This window comes from Mauremys mutica, chromosome 3, assembly GCF_020497125.1.
Source record: "Mauremys mutica isolate MM-2020 ecotype Southern chromosome 3, ASM2049712v1, whole genome shotgun sequence".
In the NCBI taxonomy this organism is placed as follows: domain Eukaryota; kingdom Metazoa; phylum Chordata; order Testudines; family Geoemydidae; genus Mauremys; species Mauremys mutica.
The window spans coordinates 35,121,959-35,141,669 of NC_059074.1; the positions used below are offsets into that span (position 1 = coordinate 35,121,959).

The following is a 19,711-nucleotide window of genomic DNA, read 5'->3' on the forward strand; positions in this document are numbered from 1 at the left end:
CCCCCACTGAAGTCCCATATTTTCTATGGATATTATGTACAGTCTTGGTAGGCAATGAAGTTTCAAACACGCTGCTTCTAAACTTCAGTTTTAAATAAGTTTAAAAAAATCATTTTGCTTAGTGCCAACCTGAAGCCCCACCAAGATCCCTCTTTCATTCTTTGTGGAGAACAGATGATTATACTTAAATTGTAAGCATCTTGGAGCAGTGATCCTGTCTTCCTTGGCATTCTTAACAGCACTGTCCGTGCTCAGAGAATAATGTCCAAAGCCTCATTAGGCTTAATCTGGACATTTGCTCTGTTTATTATGAATACCCCAAGGTGTATTATGCATCCAATATTCACTTCTAATGGAAGGTGACTATTACAATTCAGGTGGACGAGAACAGTGATCACCACATAAGCAGGGGCAAAGGTAGGTGTGTGGGCCATAAGACAATCTGTCTAATAAGATGCTCACACAGTGAGAAAGCTGGAGAACCCCTGTTTTAGATAATATATGGTTCTCCATCCCTTTCTGATGCTAGAGTCTTTTCTACACTCCTCTATACTTCCCTGTACTCCAGTGCTTCACTTTTAACCACCCCAAACACAAACTGCTCATAATAAATTATACATTGAGCCTTTCATGGACCTTTAAGCTCAGTACTGAGTAAGGGGTGGCAGGAAGCCCACACCACCCTAGAGAAGCCCTATGAAGGGGTTAAATATCAGAAGGTAACCATGTTAATCTGTATCCACAAAAACAACAAGGAGTCCAGTGGCACTTTAAAGACTAACAGATTTATTTGGGCATAAGCTTTCGTGGGTAAAAAATCTCACTTCTTCAGATGTAGTTTTAAGAATGCAATATTCACTCGGGGAAGTGAAGAACATATTGACAGAGCGAGATGAAAGCTTATGCCCAAATAAATCTGTTAGTCTTTAAGGTGCCACTGGACTCCTTGTTTTTTTTATGAAGGGATTATGACTCAGAGTCACAATTTCTCCTCTTCTCCTTTTTGTACCCTGCCAGGGTATCCAAGGGAATGGAGCAAAAGTTCTGCCCACTCTCTGACCCAACCCAACCATTTGCTTGTAGGGCGGAGCAGCAGCCATGCTGAGGCTACACTTCTCACAGGAACTGCACTGTGAGCAGCCCTCATACAGTTATACAGGGCAGGTGGCCTATCTCCCCACATGGCTGTATTAGAACGAGTCAAAATCTAGCCAAATATTAGCTACAAAACCACCCGCTTTTCTTGGCCTGTCAATCATTTTTGACCTGTTCCTGATGTTCCTCAGTTCTGTTGATTATTGTAAGTATTTAGTGAATAGTTTGTGTGAATAATTTTCAAACCATGAGTTGTTTATGAATTGTTCACTGACTCCTTGCTAGTCTGCTGTTCTGTTGTTGGTCATCTAAGTCACATGGTTTTATTTCTGCGACCTAGCCTGGGCGACTGAATAGCAATCCACAAACACACTTCCAGAAGGAATATTTGGACAAGTCATCACTCATGAAACTTTTGAGACTCATGAACCCTTTCACAGATCCTATTGCACAGATGTTTGATTGCACATGAATAACAAACAAAACGGGCCCATGATTCATTGCAAGTGGAACTTAATGTTTTTATTCACAACAATATAATAAAATCAGTGTTTTATTTGTCTGCTAACGCCAGTTCCAAACAACTGGCTGATGTCTTGTTTCTCTTCCCTTTCCCCCCCCCGTCTTGTTTTCTTTATTCCATTTTACTGATGAATGCAATATGAAGACAGACAGAGAAATGCCATGGAGGTGAATTTAAGACCTTGCTTCGTCTGGCCAAAAAGGATTACAAAGAAATACCTTATGGTCACAGATGCTGACTTTTCCTTTTCCCTGGGGTTGCTCCACCCCTGCTCTGCTCCAAGGCCCGGACTCCACTCTGCCCCTTCCCCCAAGGCCCCGCTTTTGCTCTGCCTCTTCCTGCCCCCACTCCGCCCCCTCCCGGAGGACCCTGCCTGCCTGCCTGCTGCACTGCTCCCCAAAACCTCTCCTCGAGCCACCAAACAGCTGTTTGGTGGCAGTGCTGCCCCCTATCAGTTGTTTGGTGGCTGCATCCCTCTCCCCAGCAGCTGTTGGGTGGCAGCGGTGCTGCCCCTCATTAGCTGATGAGCGAGGGAGGGTGAACAACTGTGGTTGGTGGGTGCTGAGCACCCACAATTTTTTTTTCCATGAGTGCTCCAGCCCCGGAGTCGGCACCTATGCTTATGGTAGCAGAATAATTTTTTTAAAATCTAGTTCTTGAACTTAAACTAAGGCAAAATATCAAGTGATGCAGAGTAAACCTTTCCTATCTTCACTTCAAAATTACATTCTGTCACACCTTTCTACTGCCAAAATCTCTGGAGCATTTTTAAGGATGACTAGCTTGCAAAATGAGTTGTTTTCTACACTTATTTGACAATTTTAGTATTTTATTTCATTCCTAATGGTCCAACAAAGTGAACACATTTTATTTTTCCTTAACCCCATTTTGCCTCCTAACTGCATGTTGTATGGGGAACACAGTAAGACTAGGGTCATGAAGAATTGCTTCTCATTGACCTCCTTCTCTCCTTGCATTTTTAAACTCTCTTTATCTTGTTTTTCTATTTTAGAAGCTGGTGAGGAGCTTTTAGTGTTGAATCTCAAACACTAAGTCACATGAAATGGATACTGCTACAGCAGAATAGGTTGAAAAGAATGATGTTTACTCTTATTTCTAATCTCAGTGGAATAGTTATGATTAGATTTCATCTGATTCTTTCAAATCTCTTTCCACATTTTAAACTAAAAGTATCTTTATGTTTAAACATTTTATCATTATTAGTACAATAGTATAATGTACCTCCCTGATTTGCAGATGATCTTCTGGGGGACAGTCTGTCTCCTGGGGCAGGACTTTGGTTAACAGTCTGGTATAATGGAAACAAATATATTTTTGCCCCTATATAAAATATATATACACACACACAGAGATATACCTATCTCATAGAACTGGAAGAGACCCTGGAAGGTCATTGAGTCTAGCCTGCTGCCCTCACTAGCAGGACCAAATACTGATTTTTGCCCTAGATCACAAAGTGGCCCCCTCAAGGATTGAATTCACAACCCTGGGTTTAGCAGGTCAATGCTCAAACCACTGAGCTAAGGCCTGAAGGGACTGTTGTAATCATCTAGTCTGCCCTCCTGTATCACAAAGGCAATAATTCCTGTTTGAACTAGAGCATATTTTAGAAAAAAAAAAAGAACAAGATTTACTCCCTAGTAAATCATAGCTATTATTCCTTCCCCCAGCTACGCTGATAGGGTTTTGGTATGGGAAAGGCTTGCTGCCTGCAGCAGGCTATTCTGAAAGGGGCACCATTCTGTTGCCACCGGTCCTCCATGATCAGTGGCTTTGCACCGGTTCAGCAGGCTTGCTCTTGGATGAAACCATGTGGGTATTTAGTATGCAAGGGTCCAGCAGCAGGTCATCATCTCATTAAATCTTATAGTCCCATGTTCTGAATACTGCTGGTGCTAGTCATTTATATTAATGTATTCTTTCTTGCAAAGAATACAAGGACTGAGAGACTTCACAAGGGATGCTTGTATTAAAGCAGCACATTAGTTTCCACTGCCCTGAGCATGCTTTATATTTTAAGGTAGATGAAGCATTTTGTCTTTTACAAAATGTTCTGCCTGAAAGGTGACAGGTTCAGGGAGGGAAACCCAGCTTTGTCCCAAGTCTGACAGATGTACTAGCCAACTTAGCAGAAGTATTAGCTCCCATGAAGCTTGACAACATGCATGTAGTATCCAAGCTTGATCAAGAAAAACAGGACATCACTTGCTTATTCTATCTAAAGCATGTTAGTAAGATTTGTTGGAATACTTTTGATGACATTTCATGTCATCAAAATATGCCACTTAGTCAAAGTTGAAATGTTTTGTAGGGATTATTGGTTTTGACAAAGCTGAGGATCTGGCCCATATAAATATATTCCCTCTCTAATATCCTAACAGAGTACTTTCTATCACAAAATACTTTGATCTGTAAGAAGGGTTTTGAATATGTTTGATTTTAAGAAATGGTGTATAGCTAATTTCAACACACTTGAAGCAATGCAGAGTCATAGGAGAGACTTCAATACCAAGGCAGAATTAATTTTTTGTGGAGATCTGGCAAGAAAAGGAAATAGTCTGAATTTGGAAATTGATGAGCTAATATCTCATAGCCTAGTATTATCACACCAAAGTAGCAGACAGGAACACAGATTAGGATGAGTCAGTGGTACATATGGCCTACAAATCAAAGCCAGTTAGTCTGAATGGCACAGACACATGTTCCAGATATTGTTATAAAGGAGAATGGTCTATAATCCCTCTTCTAAAGCATCAATCTTTTCCCTCAAAACTGCTTATTAACTGAGCTGCAAAATACATAAACTATGCTAATAATGTAGTAACTAGAAGCTAAGAAAAAATAAACCACCAAATGTTCATTTGCATTAGGATCACAGCAGCAGCAGCAGCATTCTGATAATTTAACCCCCTGTCCTCTGGAAAACTCTCAGTGTGGCATTATCCACCGTCAGTGAGGATACAGTAATTGAGTTAATTCCAAAAGACAAGTGAAAGTCTGTTCACTTCATCAAAGACCAGATTATAACCAGTTTGATGCACTGAAGGAATGGACAGGAGCTAGCTAGAAAGTTGAGGGTCAGTGAGTCACCGCAAACCATCTTGAAATCTGAGGTTAGAGTGAACACATGGCTTCTCATGCTTTTGAGAAGAATGTCACACTGGAAATGAAATATTACTTTAAACGATAAAAAGGGAATGGGTATTTTGGAAAAGGTTAGTGGTCATACACAAGAAAGTACTGGAATAATAGGTACTTCATACCCACATTTGGAAATAACTATAAGAAACTCCCATCTATTTTCCTTTCTTCTGTATTTTCTTTCCTTCCCCTCATAAGTCATGCATGCATGTGAAATTTCAGAATCCTTATTATCAGCAGAAACAGCTGATCATTATAACAAGATTATTGTTTTAAGTGATACACTGAGTTTGAGTTGATGAATTAAGTTAACCATTTAAATGCTTTTGGATGTATAAACATACATCTAGTGAACAACACTATGAACATGAGGTACAAGATGCTCCACTTTATGTCCCAAATAATTCACTGTTTTAGGCTAAACTTGTTCATTGACATAAGAAATTAGGTGCTAAGAGTCAACATGACTCCAAACCTTCCCAAAAATATTGTAACCTTGTGGCTCATTTTCTACTAAAGGTAAAAAGCCCAAACCCACCACTCTGATCTCACAAATATTCTAAAATTTCACTGAACATACAAGAAGAGTTTCATGTATGACCATCCATTCAAACATACCAACTGAAGCTATTTATTTCCTATTTAAATAAAATTCCAGCAAGAATTTTTCATTAGTCCAGCTTTTAGCTTTAGTAGTATAGGTTTCAAAGAACCCAATTATTATTACAGTACTTTAGACATCTCGTGTGGCACCCATCACTGTAGCAGTGTGATATATTTTATAGGTTCTGATTTAATAGGAAACATCTCAAAAAAGGAACACATGCCTCACAACTCCCTATAGCACCAATTTAGTTAATCTTAGGCTAGAGTAGATTACCAGAGCTAATTTTCCTTTTAAAAGACCATCATATTCTACTTTTTCCATTTTGCAATTTGGCACAGATATATGAGAATCTTTTTAAAAGTCCCAGTCCAGTATAGCTTGTGAGCATATGATTGTCTCATTAACTCCAGTGGGACCTAACTACAGGCTTATGTGCTTTGATGAATAGGGAAGACATTATTTTATCTAGATAACACCCAAATTTAACTAGGTACCTTACAAACAAATAGACAGAGAAAGTCCATGAAAACACTTTGAAAATCTGAAACCAGGAATTAAGCATCACAACATTCCTGGGAGGAAATGTTATGTCCATTTTACAGGTGAGAAAACCGAGGCATACAGAAATGATGCGCATTGCCCAAGGTCACACAGCAAGTCAGTGGAAGAGATGGGTATAGGAACAGGTCTCCTGATTCCTAATACAATGCCTAAATGCCTTGTCTTGCAAGGTGTTGCATGTTCTCAATTACCATGCACTTCAGAATCTAGCACTAATTCACTACACCACACCATTTTGGTGTTTTATTTTGGCCATCTACACTAGATAAATAAGAAAACATGCATTTTTCCAGCAAGAATACTTATTTTGTTGGTTTGAAGGTTAGTGAATTTCTCAATCTGTTGAGATGTTGTAGTTTGAGATTGAGTTGGCTTTAATTTTGCACCTGGCCCCATAGCTTGAAATCACAGAAGTGTGACCATTTTGATTGTCTACTATTTCCATATCAGCTTTTCCCTTGTCCTTATCTGCATATCCAACCAGCAAGATGCTACAGTGTGGCAGAGCGCCAGAATTTTGACATCTTTTTTTTGGCAAGTAATTTAATTAAAAGGTATTTTCTCAAAATCAAGTAGGTTTGTAGTCAATGAAAATACTAGTTTGTCACTTGTACATAACCATCTGTCTTTATTTTTTAAAATAATATTTGTGCAATATAGCAATTTTCTAGGATTATTACTTGATTTCTTATCAAGATTATTTTTGGGCAGCAGCAGGATTTATCCATAATTAAAAGTATATACATGCTTTGTCTCTTACCAAAGAGACAGTTTATCCATGTTAAGGTAAGACTTGAGGCTGCGGGAAGCCGCGCGGGCTGAGGGATGTGCTGGCTGCCGCTTCCCACCGCCCCCATTGGCCTGGAGCGGCAAACTGCGGCCAGTGGGAGCCATGATCGACCGAACTAGCAGACACGGCAGGTAAACAAACTGGCCCGGCCCGCCAGGGGGCTTACCCTGGTGAGCCACGTGCCAGAGGTTGCCAATCCCTGGTCTACATCTACATCAGCCCTATGAAGAAGAAGACAACTTAATTTATTTCCACAACAGTCCTGCAAGGTGAGGGGTAGAATATCCCCATTTTACAGATGGGGAACTGAGGCATAGAGATTAGAGTCAAAAGTATCCATTCTTTTTGGGTGCCCAATGTGAGATGAGTAGGACCTAATTTTTCAGAGTGCTTAGCATTATAAAGTACCTCATATGTTCAGAGCACAGCTCCCATTGACTTCAGCTGCAGCTGAGAGTGCTCAGCGCTTCTGCATATAAGACGTTGGGTCTTGAGCCAGGCCAGTACTTGCGTACTTCCCTGTCTCCTAATCTGATGTCAGTCTTCCTCCCGCAGGGGCTCCTAGTCCTCTCTCTCCCAGTTTCCCTCTCTGACTCCTCACCCCAGTCTCTTTGCCTAGCCACACAAAGTCTTTCCTCACTCAACTCCCAGTCTCAATCTCCCCCAACCCTGGCTCCCAATCACAGTGTCTCTCACCACCGACCTCCTGTCACACTTCCAACCCCACGTTACTTGTTCCACTCTATTCAACCCCCTGGTTCAGCTCTTGTCCCTCTTCTACCTTCAAATCAAGCAGCTTTCTCCTCCAAACTGCCTTGTCTTAGCAGGGGGCTCACTGAAGCACAGGAGAGACAGGTTCCCTGCTCTTGACTCCAGTGCCCTGACCTGGCACAGCCCACAGCAACCCAGAGCTGCAAGTGCTGGGAAAGTTCCACTGAGGCATGTGCACGGGAGCATGCCCAGTGCAGATGGAATCTTCATGGAATTTAGCTGTGACGCTCTAGCAAGTCCCTGAGCATGTGCAAACCAAGATTTTGCAAAGGCTTATCACTTTGCCAAATCTGGGTGGAATTTTGCAAGGATGGCAAAAAGCACTTGTCAGATATCAAGTCCCTGCTCCAAAGTATAGGAGCCCCAGAACTTCTCAAATACCAGCTTGTAAAAAAAATGATGATAGGCAAAACTGTGTATTTTTCCCTAGCCTCATCTGAGGAATGGCTAAACCACTTTAGCTGAAACCTTTCAGCCTGAGGCAGATACCCAGCATAGAAAATTTCAGCCTAAATGATTAAAATCTGGGAAAGTTATAAGCAACTGAAAACATATCTTATAATGGGAAGTGTTAGGCAATCATAACAGGCAGTGCTACCAGCTCCACCGATAATTGCTTTGTCTAGAGGTTGAAGCCTGGGGAAGGAAGATATTACATCTGATCTGCTTGTTGAGAGGGAAGAAGCTGCAGAGGCCAAGACAGGGAGTATCATTTTCGGAGGGTGAAGTGTTGATGAAGATGGAAAATCTCTGTGGTGATCAGGTTTATATCTGCTGCGACCTGTATGCTCCCTTACATAAGAAAATAGAGGAGTATTGGGGACATAGTGCTCTCTTCTCACTTTGTAGGTACAGCAGCCCTGTGTGAAGGCCATCAGCCCTGCTCTGCCAACAACGTATGCATTTTTTTGTGGGGAGGAGGGCATAGCCTGGCAGCAGGGATGGAATCAGGGAGCAGCGACTCTAGAGTGGGTTGTGATCACAGCATGCCCTGTGTTGTACATGGAAAATTGTCATGTAAGTCAATGCTGACAGATTCACTTTTTACTCTCTCCCAGCTTCTTCATTCCCCATTGGACTTTGAGCCAGATGTGCTGCTAGTGCTGACAAGAGGTAGGAGGCTTTGCACTGATGTTATCTGTAGATTTGGGGCCCACTTTTCCCATGAAACTTAATGAAGGCTGCACAATATTTAATTTCCACACATTGAACAGGCTATGCAACAACCCTGCTGAGTTTTCACTGTAAGTTTCCCCCTCTTTCATCTTTATACTCTGGGAAAAATATCTTCCTACTCGTATAGTTTAGGAAGACCCTGAACACAGTGGAAGTGGTGCCGTTCCTTTCTCTAAGGGTTTGCTGCTAAGGGATGCACATTAGATGGTGCGAAAAAGTGTTTTACTAAGAAGAACCCTAAATACAATCCTCTCAATATTACTTGCCAAATACAGCACAGCTAGTTTATAAAGATAAGGCAGGTCCAGGCCCGTTGCTGACTGACTACTGCTTGTGTTTCACAGAATTATTTCCCTCACCTATTTCCCTTTCAGTTCTTTACATTGTATGCATACTGTTTAAACACCTGACCATTTTATTCTATTTTCATGTTGGACACTGTGCATAATCTTCCACTTACCTGCACTGGTGTAAATCCAGAGTGACTCCATTGTAATTAACGGCACTCCTATAAGTGAAAGGAGAATCTGACCTGCTAGTTAGTCTCATGCACTGCACTGAATCGTCCGCTCTGCCTGCATGCTGTACAATTGTCTCCAGAGTGATTCAGAGGACAAATTGCTTCTGGAGGTGCTGACTTAGCATGGCTGGAAAATGAGGCCAGCAGCAGAGAGAAGTTGGACTGATGGATGATAGCAGAGGCTCTCTAAATATTATTTAATCAAACAAGTGAACTCATGTGCTAGAAATCGCCCTGACCTTTCTCTGGAAATACCACAAGCTTCTCAACCAGGATATTAAACCACTATTCTGAGGTAAAAAAAAAGAAACAGGAAATTAAATCTGTTTTCTGGTATGGATTGTGAAATCTACAACAATTCAGTCATCATTATCTGACACTGGCTACCCCACTGCTCAGTGAAACCCATGGAGGAGGCACTCAGAGCCAGCAGTTGGAAGGAACAGCATGGAAACACATGCTGCTATGTGGCGGGGGGAGGTGTCCCAAGAAGCTCTGTGAAGACATTAGGTCGCTATGTAGACATCCCAGTCTCAACGTACTTCATTACAAGCACCGTTGCTATAAGCTGAAATCAATACTCTATTCCGGAATAACAGAATTACATAAAATACTTTAAAATGTATTTATATATGAAAATAGTGAGCTAAATGATTTATAACAATGGTTTGCTGTTAAACACTGCACATGTGTGAACAATCCACCTAGCAGAGAGGTTCAGTCCAATAGGCCTGCCTGATGTTTTCTAGTGGGTAAAATGATGGACTAGCTGTTGGAGCTCAGTGTCCATGCTTTTGGCTTTATTCCTTCATTGACAGGGCAGTAGTGGGCAGGAATTATGTAGTATCTGTTTATTCTAGTGGCCCTCATTGTCTTCTGTGTTCCAGAAGCCACCAGAACCCCGCCAGAGCAGCAATGTGTATATGAAGTTAGGACTTGCATGGTTATTTGGACCCTACTGTCCCACTGGGGTTCCTTCATATTATATTGTGTCTTCTGTGCCTTACACAATCACGAAGGAGAATACACACATTGAAAGGAGAACAGACTACTGTGGACAGGCAATAAATAGCTGTTAGGACGAGGGTTGAATTTGTAATTTAATACATGCTGCCAGGGCAGGCTCTAAACCTCCAGAAAGGAGCAAATCAGGCTATAAATCACCTTCTGCTCCTGTCCCACTGCCAGGCTGTTTTCAAGCGCAACTGGCTCAGGTGGGTACTTATTGCCTCTCGCTGTGTGCCCATGGCCAGAGAAGGATATAGGATTTGTCAGTGAGTTGTAGAGGTTGCATGGGATGCAAAGTTCCAAATTTGTACTTGCTGTGATTGTTCATAACATTAGCCCTGTCTGTTGCACCTTCTATTAGTCAGGAAAAGCACTTAGTGAAAAATGTAACCATCTCTCAGCTTGCCTTTCTTATATCATTGATTATTCTGCAACTGGAACTCCCCATTGAAGTCAGTAAGAGTCATGTGGAGAAGGACTGCAGGACTGAGCTTTGACGGTGTCACATTATGTTGTCGTACTTCATATAAAAAGTTAATGGGGGTGTCACAGGCTAAACTAAGCTAATGCATTTCCACAGACACTGTGAATCATAGAATCATAGAATATCAGGGTTGGAAGGGACCTCAGGAGGACTTCTAGTGAGTCCAACCCCCTGCTCAAAGCAGGACCAATCCCCAACTAACTCATCCCAGCCAGGTCTTTGTCAAGCCTGACCTTAAAAACCTCTAAGGAAGGAGATTCCACCACCTCCCTAGGTAACCCATTCCAGTGCTTCACCACCCTCCTGGTGAAAAAGTTTTTCCTAATATCCAACCTAAACCTCGCCCACTGCAACTTGAGACTATTACTCCTTGTTCTGTCATCTGCCACCACTGTGAACAACCGAGCTCCATCCTCTTTGGAACCCTCTTTCAGATAGTTGAAAGCAGCTATCAAATCCCCCCTCACTCTTCTCTTCTGCAGACTAAACAATCCCAGTTCCCTCACCCTCTCCTCATAAGTCATGTGCTCCAGCCCCCTAATCATTTTTCAGAGGGGTAGCCGTGTTAGTCTGGTTCTGTAGAAGCTTTCGTGGGTGAAAGCTCATGCTGCAAAACGTCTGTTAGTGTATAAGGTGCCACAGGATTCTTTGCTAATCATTTTTGTTGCTCTCCGCTGGACTCTTTCCAATTTTTCCACATCCTTCTTGTAGTGTGAGGCCCAAAACTGGACACAGTACTCCAGATGAGTCCTCAACAATGTCGAATAGAGGGGAATGATCACGTCCCTCAATTTGCTGGCAATGCCCCTACTTATACAGCCCAAAATGCCGTTAGCCTTCTTGGCACCAAGGGCACACTGTCGACTCATATCCAGCTTCTCATGCACAGTAACCAGTAGGTCCTTTTCTGCAGGTTTTAATTAATACATTATATCTCACAAGTTCCTTCTATGTATATTTGAATCACAGGCAGTAATAGAGAACTATGAATGTTTAAGTGAAATGCCTGTAATACCTGCATATTTGCACACATCTATAGACATAAGACTTTACACTCTATCTCTATACTCCACATTCCCTTAGGTCACTGCTGATGCCACACGAGGAAGGGATATACCTGATTCAGAGGAAAACAGAGGAGTTAATTATAATAAATTACTTGTGTATGAAGCACTGTGAGTATAAATTACATAAAGAGGCAAACTCTGCCCTGTTCTTGATGATAAAATTGAAATTATAGTTTCTCTAGATGACTGAATCACATAATTGTTTAATGATCACAGTATAGAAAACTGACTACTTTAAACAAGACAGAGCTGAAACTTGGCCACAAACTACCTTCCCCTCTACTACCTCTCATCGGGGGACTTCTGAGTTTAAGAAGTGTCACCAAGGTTAGCTAAAAAAGACTGAAGACGGAGAATGGTAGCACTGAAATAGCTAATGGCCGGCTTTCAAAACCTTGTCTATATTGGATATGTTGCATCAGCGTAACTAAATCAGTTTAAAGATTGCACCACTATAACTAGATCAATGTTTCTAATATAGACAAGACCTTTTGACTTGATCCATAGCTCACTAAAGTCAATGGGAATCTTTCCATTGACTTCAATGGACTTTGGGCCAGGCCTTAGGAATGTAGAGATTGCCATGCTGGATCACATCCAACATCAGTCTAGTCCACTCTCCTGTCGCTGAGAGTGGCCAGCACCAAATGCTTCAAAGGAAAGTGTAAGAGCCCTAAAGTCGGGATAGTCGTCCCCCTCCCTCCCCATAGGTCTGAGTCTGGTCTCTAATAGTTAACAAAGATGGACTAAAGCTAGCGTGATTTTTGAGCCCTTGTGTATCCAAGCTTTTCTAGCCATGGTTTGCCATTTGGGTATGGGAATGCAAGGATTTATTGGTACAATGTGGGTAAGTGTTTCTGCAGGTCTATCTCAGATATATCATAAGCTCTTCATGGTGGTGATCCCATCTTCCTTTGTGATCATATAACACAGAATACAACAGGGCCATGATTATGGGGCTCTGCAATAGAAATTATAAAAATAAAAGGCAATATCCATCCAGCTCTAGTTGTAATGCATACAAACAAGGTAGCAACTTTAAGTCTCCACATTCAGCCACATGCTAGGCATTTCTTGGCTTTTGTGTGGTTAAAGAATAGTAGGAAAAATGTGTCGACATGTAATTTGGCTGCATTATAAAAAACCCTTTCTTGTCTTTGTCGGCCAGTAACCTGATTTTTTCAGGTAACAACAATAATTATAAATAAATGAGGTCAAATAATGCTCTGAGTATGTACAGAGCTCAGTATTAATTATTATATCACATTTCAGTTAATCAAAACAAAGAAAATAAAAAACAGTACGATGGGAACAATAAACCTCATTTTAAATTCACAATGGTTGATTCCCCACTCACACCTACTTTTCATCAGTGCAAGTCCATTGATCTCTGTGGAGTAACTCCCAGTTTGCACTAGTGTATATAAGAGGAGAGACAGGCCCACACTCTCTGTATGGAGTCTTGAAACCAGATTCAATTAACCAGAATTTGCGAAGAAGTAATCCATTGTTCTTCACCTATGGAAACTAGGGGATGTGTATAAGTACTGCTTTGAGACTCGGTTCTTTTTGTTTCAAAACAGATGTCTGGGTGAGGGTTTTTTTTTGTTTTGTTTCGGAACAGGCCCCACTCTGTCAAACAGCACAGCTTTGACAGTTACTTGCTTGAGGGACAGCTGAAATGCAAAGCATTTCTGATCAGAATATCATATTCAGCTGGAAGTTAATTACTGTGTCTGCCTTGCTATAAATAATTAATTATGCAAAACCCACACAGCTGCGGCTGGACAGAATTAAGTGACTTGCTGTCAATGCTTCTCCATTCTAGAAAGGATGAAGGGATTTAGAAAATAAGCTCTTTAACTGTTGGGCCTTGCTATTGTGATGACCCCTTCCTGATCAGATGAGAATATGATTACCACCGAGCATGCTTTCTTACAGAAAGAACATTTCCCAATTTAGGCTGGTTGGGCCCCAATAATAATCTCTTGAAAATGCCACTGTTGCGGTGCACTGAGAAGCCAAACACATCAGATTGTCTTAGGAAAACAGATTTGTAAAACCTCTTTAACTGTGCAGTCACGTCCAGAGGAGTCACAAACCAAAGCAGTGTTTGTATTTGAGAGAGAGAGAGTGTGTGTATGTGTAAGAGGGAGGGAATGAAGGCATATGGGTATAATAATCAATCTGTCTCCTTTTGTATCAGGCTACATGAAGAAAAGGCCATTTTCGCAGAAATTATGAAAACTGATGGCAGCATCATTCTGAAATTCAATCAGACAATGAACATGTACATTGATTCATTCATTTGCCAAATAAAGATTATTTCTCGAAACAGAGAGTGGGGAAATATGACTTTCTATTTGTCCCTTTGCAATGATCCAGTAGCTTTGATGTATCTTTGGTTTTGAATGTACAAGTATAACCATGAGCCTAGACTGATATGGGATAAGTGTTTTTCTCTGCGTAACACCGATTTGGCAAAAATATGTTGTGCCTGCAGCACTAGTAAATTAAACATAAAATAAAGGCTTAGTAAATGTATTAGATACTTTGTTGTATGCAAACATTACTTGCAATAAAATAAACTGCTACAAGCGACGAGATATTTTGTACATACAAAGCATCTAATCTCACCTCAATTCATCAAGATGAGACTAGACCTTACTACATATTTTATTCTTGCCCTTAAGTAAAGCAAAGTAGTGCAGGCATCTATCTACCCAAATGAGTGAAAAGGGCTTTGAAAGGATTAAATGGAGAAAACAGTTCTCTGTAAACCCATTTATGGATTTGGTTGTGCAGCTCCTGTGCTGCACTTTGATCTTGCTGTGTTCCAAATATATTACTACAACATAGTGCTTTGGGATACCTCCGGCATGGAAGGCACATTGCAGAGCAATGAGTAAGTGAGTGGAATGTGTAGACAAATGCAGAAGCAATTACATGCTCAGAAATTAACATTAGACATTATAACCTGTGTAAGAGAAAGAATCCTGCCCAGAATGCCAGGGGTATCCCCTACCCACTGAGGCAAGTTCTATGGGATCCTTAACTATACCTGGAAAGCTACCAGAGCAAGGCATGACAGTACATTGGGTTAATGGTTTTCCAGAGCAAAGTACTTCTTACAATGCAGAAGGTGCCTTTGTGCTGAACTGCAGTGGCAGCATTGGATATGAACAGGAATTCAGCTTATGATTCCTGGCCACAGGCAAGAATGTTGCCAGCTGAGCTACAGGAACATTGTGGGACCAAGTTTCCTTCTACTGAAGCCAAAGGACATTAGTATTTGACTCCAGTGGAAGCAGGATTGGATCCAGCATAGCTGTCAGTGAAGTTATTTTATAGTACAACTGGAATGGTAATAATGTATTAATGCCAAGGGTCAGCTTTACTGTACACTTATTTTAACAGTATAAACAGTTCAGATGTTAGTGTCATCAGGAATCAGTACGAATGGTTAAAAGAGCCATGGCCGGCCAAATTTAATGGATCTGAAAAAAGTGATTCAACACTGCATCTCACAAACACGTATAATGATTTACATAACTAGCCTTTCTTTTACATAAGAATGGCCCTACTGGGTCAGACCAAAGGTCCATCTAGCCCAGTATCCTGACTTCCAACAGTGGCCAGTGTCAGGTGCCCCAGAGGGAGTGAACAGACCAGGTAATCATCAAGTGATTCATCCCGTCGCTCATTCCCAGCTTCACAAAGAAATTCCTGCATGTTTGCACTATGTCATTTCTGGCAATGGCTGTGCCTAAAATCTAAGGAAGCATTGTTCAGTAGCTCTTTTCTAACCTCCTGTGAATTGAATTGGAATAATAGTGAGGAAAGCATTGCTAGAGAGAGAGAGAGAAATATATGAAGGACTAAGACCCATCAACGCAATCACAAGACACTGACAGTGTGACTATATAACTTACTGGTGAGTCTGTGTGACACGTCCCCCCTTCTGCTGAGCATAGAGGAAACAAGTTGTGACAGTTCCCATCTATGTAGGGGTAGCTGTTTTGCTCCAGCTTTAGCAGCTCATGCTTTCAGCTCTGGAGGGTCTGAGTTCAATCCCTGGCATCTCAGCCAAGAGGGAGGCCATGACAGAAACATTCACTTGATCCTAAAAGATGATCTACAGATTACTAAAAAAAATATGAAAACACTCCATTTTATCTGCTAACATGTGGGAAAAAATTGGTAGTGACCCCAATTTGGCAATATGTGGTCAGGGAGCCTAATAAAGGATTTAATTCAATTTTTATCCTGAGAAACCAGATATTTTTCTTGAATCCAGTAACATAGATTCTCCTAATACTTTCTGAGGCAGCAAATTCTGAACAGATTACTTACGTTCCAGTGTATAGTATGTATTCTGAAAATGCTTATTATGTGTACTAAATTAACAACAAATGTCTGTCAGTGAATGGAGGAACAAAAGCTAACATTCGTGTTTCCTGTCCATCCCCCCCGGGTCAGCAACTCAACACCCCATCTGTTTCCTCCAAACCCTTACCTCACCTCCACACCTATTTGCTTGCATCCGGACCCCATCATTTGCTCCTTCAACATCTATTCCTATTCAGCAACCCAAACCCGCCTCCCCAGATGCCCCGCTTCAGATCACAACATCTCCCGCACCCTGCTAACAGGCTCAGCAAACACATCAGGCTCTCTGATCCCCTCTGCCTCGCTTAATTATATATATAAATAAATGTGTGCATGTGTATATTTTGGGTTTTAACTAGTGAGGTTATTCCTTTTTCTGCATATTTTGTAATTTTTTATAATCCATCTGAAATTGCCTTTGTGTTTTTGTTATGTATTGTTTTTCTTCCTTATACAAAATAATAAAGATTTAATTATAAAAATTATGCAAGTTCATCCCAAAATATACTGGCCCCAGCGTATAACAAGTAAATTAATCTGACACCCTGATTTCTATTGTGAATTATGGTTTGGTTTATTTTATGTAATGGTGTTGCATAGAAGTAAACACAACAATCCTCTTATTTGTACTGGTTTCAGAGTAGCAGCCGTGTTAGTCTGTATCCGCAAAAAGAACAGGAGTATTTGTGGCACCTTAAAGACTAACAAATTTATTTTAGCTTGAGCTTTCGACTGGTAATTTTTATATAACATGGATTAAATTAAAATGAAGCATACTTCAGTTTTGTTGCAGAGGAGGTATAGTAGCACCATTTCTTTCAAGGAAAGCTTCCAATTAAACCCCCCTCAAAACCTAACACTGATGCACTGTCTGACAACAGCTGCTGTATGGGGCTGGGAGGAGGTCCTTTTCCTAATCTGTTCTCAAACACAGTGCACAGACTGCAGAGAGACCAAATGCACCCACTTCCTGGGCATGGTTTTTATTAGCATAGAAAAGGAAGGGTGGTGGTTGTTTTTCTTTCCTTTTTAATTTAATTTTATTTTTTGCAAAGACACAGAACTAGGACTTGGGAGATGTGAGATCAATGCTTGGCACTGTCCCATACCTCCTAAGTGTCTTTGGGCAAATCATTTCATTTCTCTGTATCTAAGTTCTTCATCTGTAAAATAGTTAACATAATACTTTCCTACTACTCAGTGAGGTTGAGAGGTGCTTAGATACTATGGAAATGGGGTCATATATATACCTAGTTAGGTAGAAGTGAGCAATAATACAACATAAAATTCAGCTCACAACTCCTCCCCAAAGTGGGGTACACCCACTTGCCTCAGGGCTAAATTCATCTTGGTGTTTCCAGTGAAACCAACATAGTTACCACAAATATGAGTGTAACCTCCAATGAGTCTGAAGAACCTATTTGATGCCCTAGCAGGATTAACACCTGCTAGCAAGGTGGGGTGTTTCAGGCAAACACTGTTATTTTGTAACAGGAACTTGGGCTGAAGACAGTGACACTAATTTTCCTCCATGTATTTTAACCCCCTCTAGATTTCTAGGACATTCTCAGATCCTTTGTAGAAAGTTAAGTTACAAACCTCCACTCAGTCATTATTGGCCCCTTCCATTGTGCTATTCATGTTCTCCCTCAAACCTCTAAGTACATGGAAATTCTACCTCATCTGTCATCTCTGTCCCTAAGGGAAATAGTCTTATCTTTACAGACATCCCCTATTGTACTGTAATTTGAATTCCATTTTCCAGAATTTTGTCATTTGTACACGATGGACCAATTTCATCCATAAAGTTCCACCAGAGATGATCTTGGCCCAATTATCTCTCTGGAATCTTCCCTGCCATGCCAAAGGCATCTCATACTAACACAGTGTCTGAGATTCATGGATAACAGTGTGGGATCTCACTAAGAATAAGTTTGGATTTAATCCCTATTATTATGACAGTTCCAATACCTGTGCATTTCAGGGAGATTATCTTCTCTTTCCAGGAGGCTCTGATAAAGTGACTTCAGCCCCTAATGCATTATTAAGTGAGAAGAATACTGTGTCTTCCCTATTACAAACCTCTGCTCAGAACTCCCAGCAGGAGCAAGGCAGGTCACTGAGTCACTATTAACCAATAGCTGATAGCTAATTGACTTTATACTTGTGTAGGGAAGCTTCTGAACCATAATTTAAAAACTAATTTGCTTTGTACTTTTAGTATCATAGGCAGTTATAAAACCTTACAAAACCTAAGCATGTTATAGTCCATCATTTTTACTGATCTTGGCTTAAAGACTGGTCTTTTGCAAATTCATACTCCATAACACTCTTTATTTCTTAACCAGAATGCAAGAACCAACCCTCCAGCACCAGTTGCCTCATGGAGACATTAATATAGCGTTTTCAAAACTGAAACCACTTTAGGGTAGTTTTAATGAGGTACTATTTGCTAAAGCATGACTGACAGAAATTATAAGTCAGCATTTATGAGGGAACCCTCAAAAATGGAGCTGCAGCAGGCAGAAAGCCAACAGAAATTGTTGTGTGGATGAAATTTCTCCAAAAATAACTCTCCTAACTGAGCCTAATGCAATTAAAGTTAGTGATGTACATAATATGAAAACTGGGAGCTCTTCCTGCTAATAACCACTGTGTAACTGGGGCAATCCATTTAATTAATATACACTTATATAGTCCCCTGATAGTGGATGTATAATTAAAATTACAGGCTTTGCATTCCAAAATAAAATTTTGCAAATGACAGATCTTTAAACAAACAAAAACTTTTGGGGGTGGTTATTGCTCATTGTTTGCACATTTTGTTTTACAAGCAATTAGATCTGAAACTCAAAACCAGCTGTTATTTGAACTGAAACTTTTTTTCATGGATGTCATGCTGTGTCACACAGTACATCTCTCTGTATATCATCTGTCTATCAAGAAACTAACATGAGACCCCAAGAGGATAGGACAGACTTGGATAGGGCTCCTAAGCACTCTGGTAATACAAATAATAAAAATCCATCATGCTGCAACTACTTTTAAAAACCAGAATCAAATGACTTTTACAGGGGTATCTATTTTAGACTGGGGAAAGATAGTTGCTCACTCTCAAACTTCTTGACCACTCTTTAACGAGGTGTTAAAAGCAAAAAAGTCATTGACTGACCAGAAAGGTGACAATTAGCTTAGAAAACCAGGAGGTTTGAGAGAGATGTAACAGATGGAGACTAGTAACTAAGAGCTGATGAAAGAATTGAAATAAAGGTGCTGAGAAGCTTGGGAAAAGAGGAAAAGAGATGCATATTAACAAAATCTGATAATCAAAATAATATGATTAGATTAGATGCAAGATGGTGAAGTTTTGGAAACCTAGCAAAGTAAATCATGCAGTAGCTAAGTAGGCGGCAAGACAGAGGCAGTCTTAATAATTAAATGTGGAGGTCTCTAAAATAGACATTTCCCTTTGAAATAAAAGGGAAGATTAAGGTCCAAGAAAACTAAATACTTCATGGCAGTGGATGAGTGGAGTAATTTATGATGAGAAATGAAATA

General features: G+C 40.6%; 1 long non-coding RNA gene across 2 annotated transcripts in view; it reads left to right on the top strand.

Moving 5' to 3' along the window:
- LOC123367562 overlaps positions 1-14,096 on the top strand; it is a 28,131-nt gene extending 14,035 nt beyond the window's left edge. Inside the window, exons 2-3 of one of the 2 annotated variants that reach the window (XR_006578528.1) lie at positions 8,568-8,622; positions 13,971-14,096. This is a non-coding gene — a long non-coding RNA (uncharacterized LOC123367562). Of the gene's footprint in view, positions 1-8,567; positions 8,623-11,780; positions 11,839-13,970 lie in introns of those variants that run through there. The other variant, XR_006578529.1, reaches the window with a different exon arrangement.
- Positions 14,097-19,711: the final 5,615 nt, after the last annotated feature.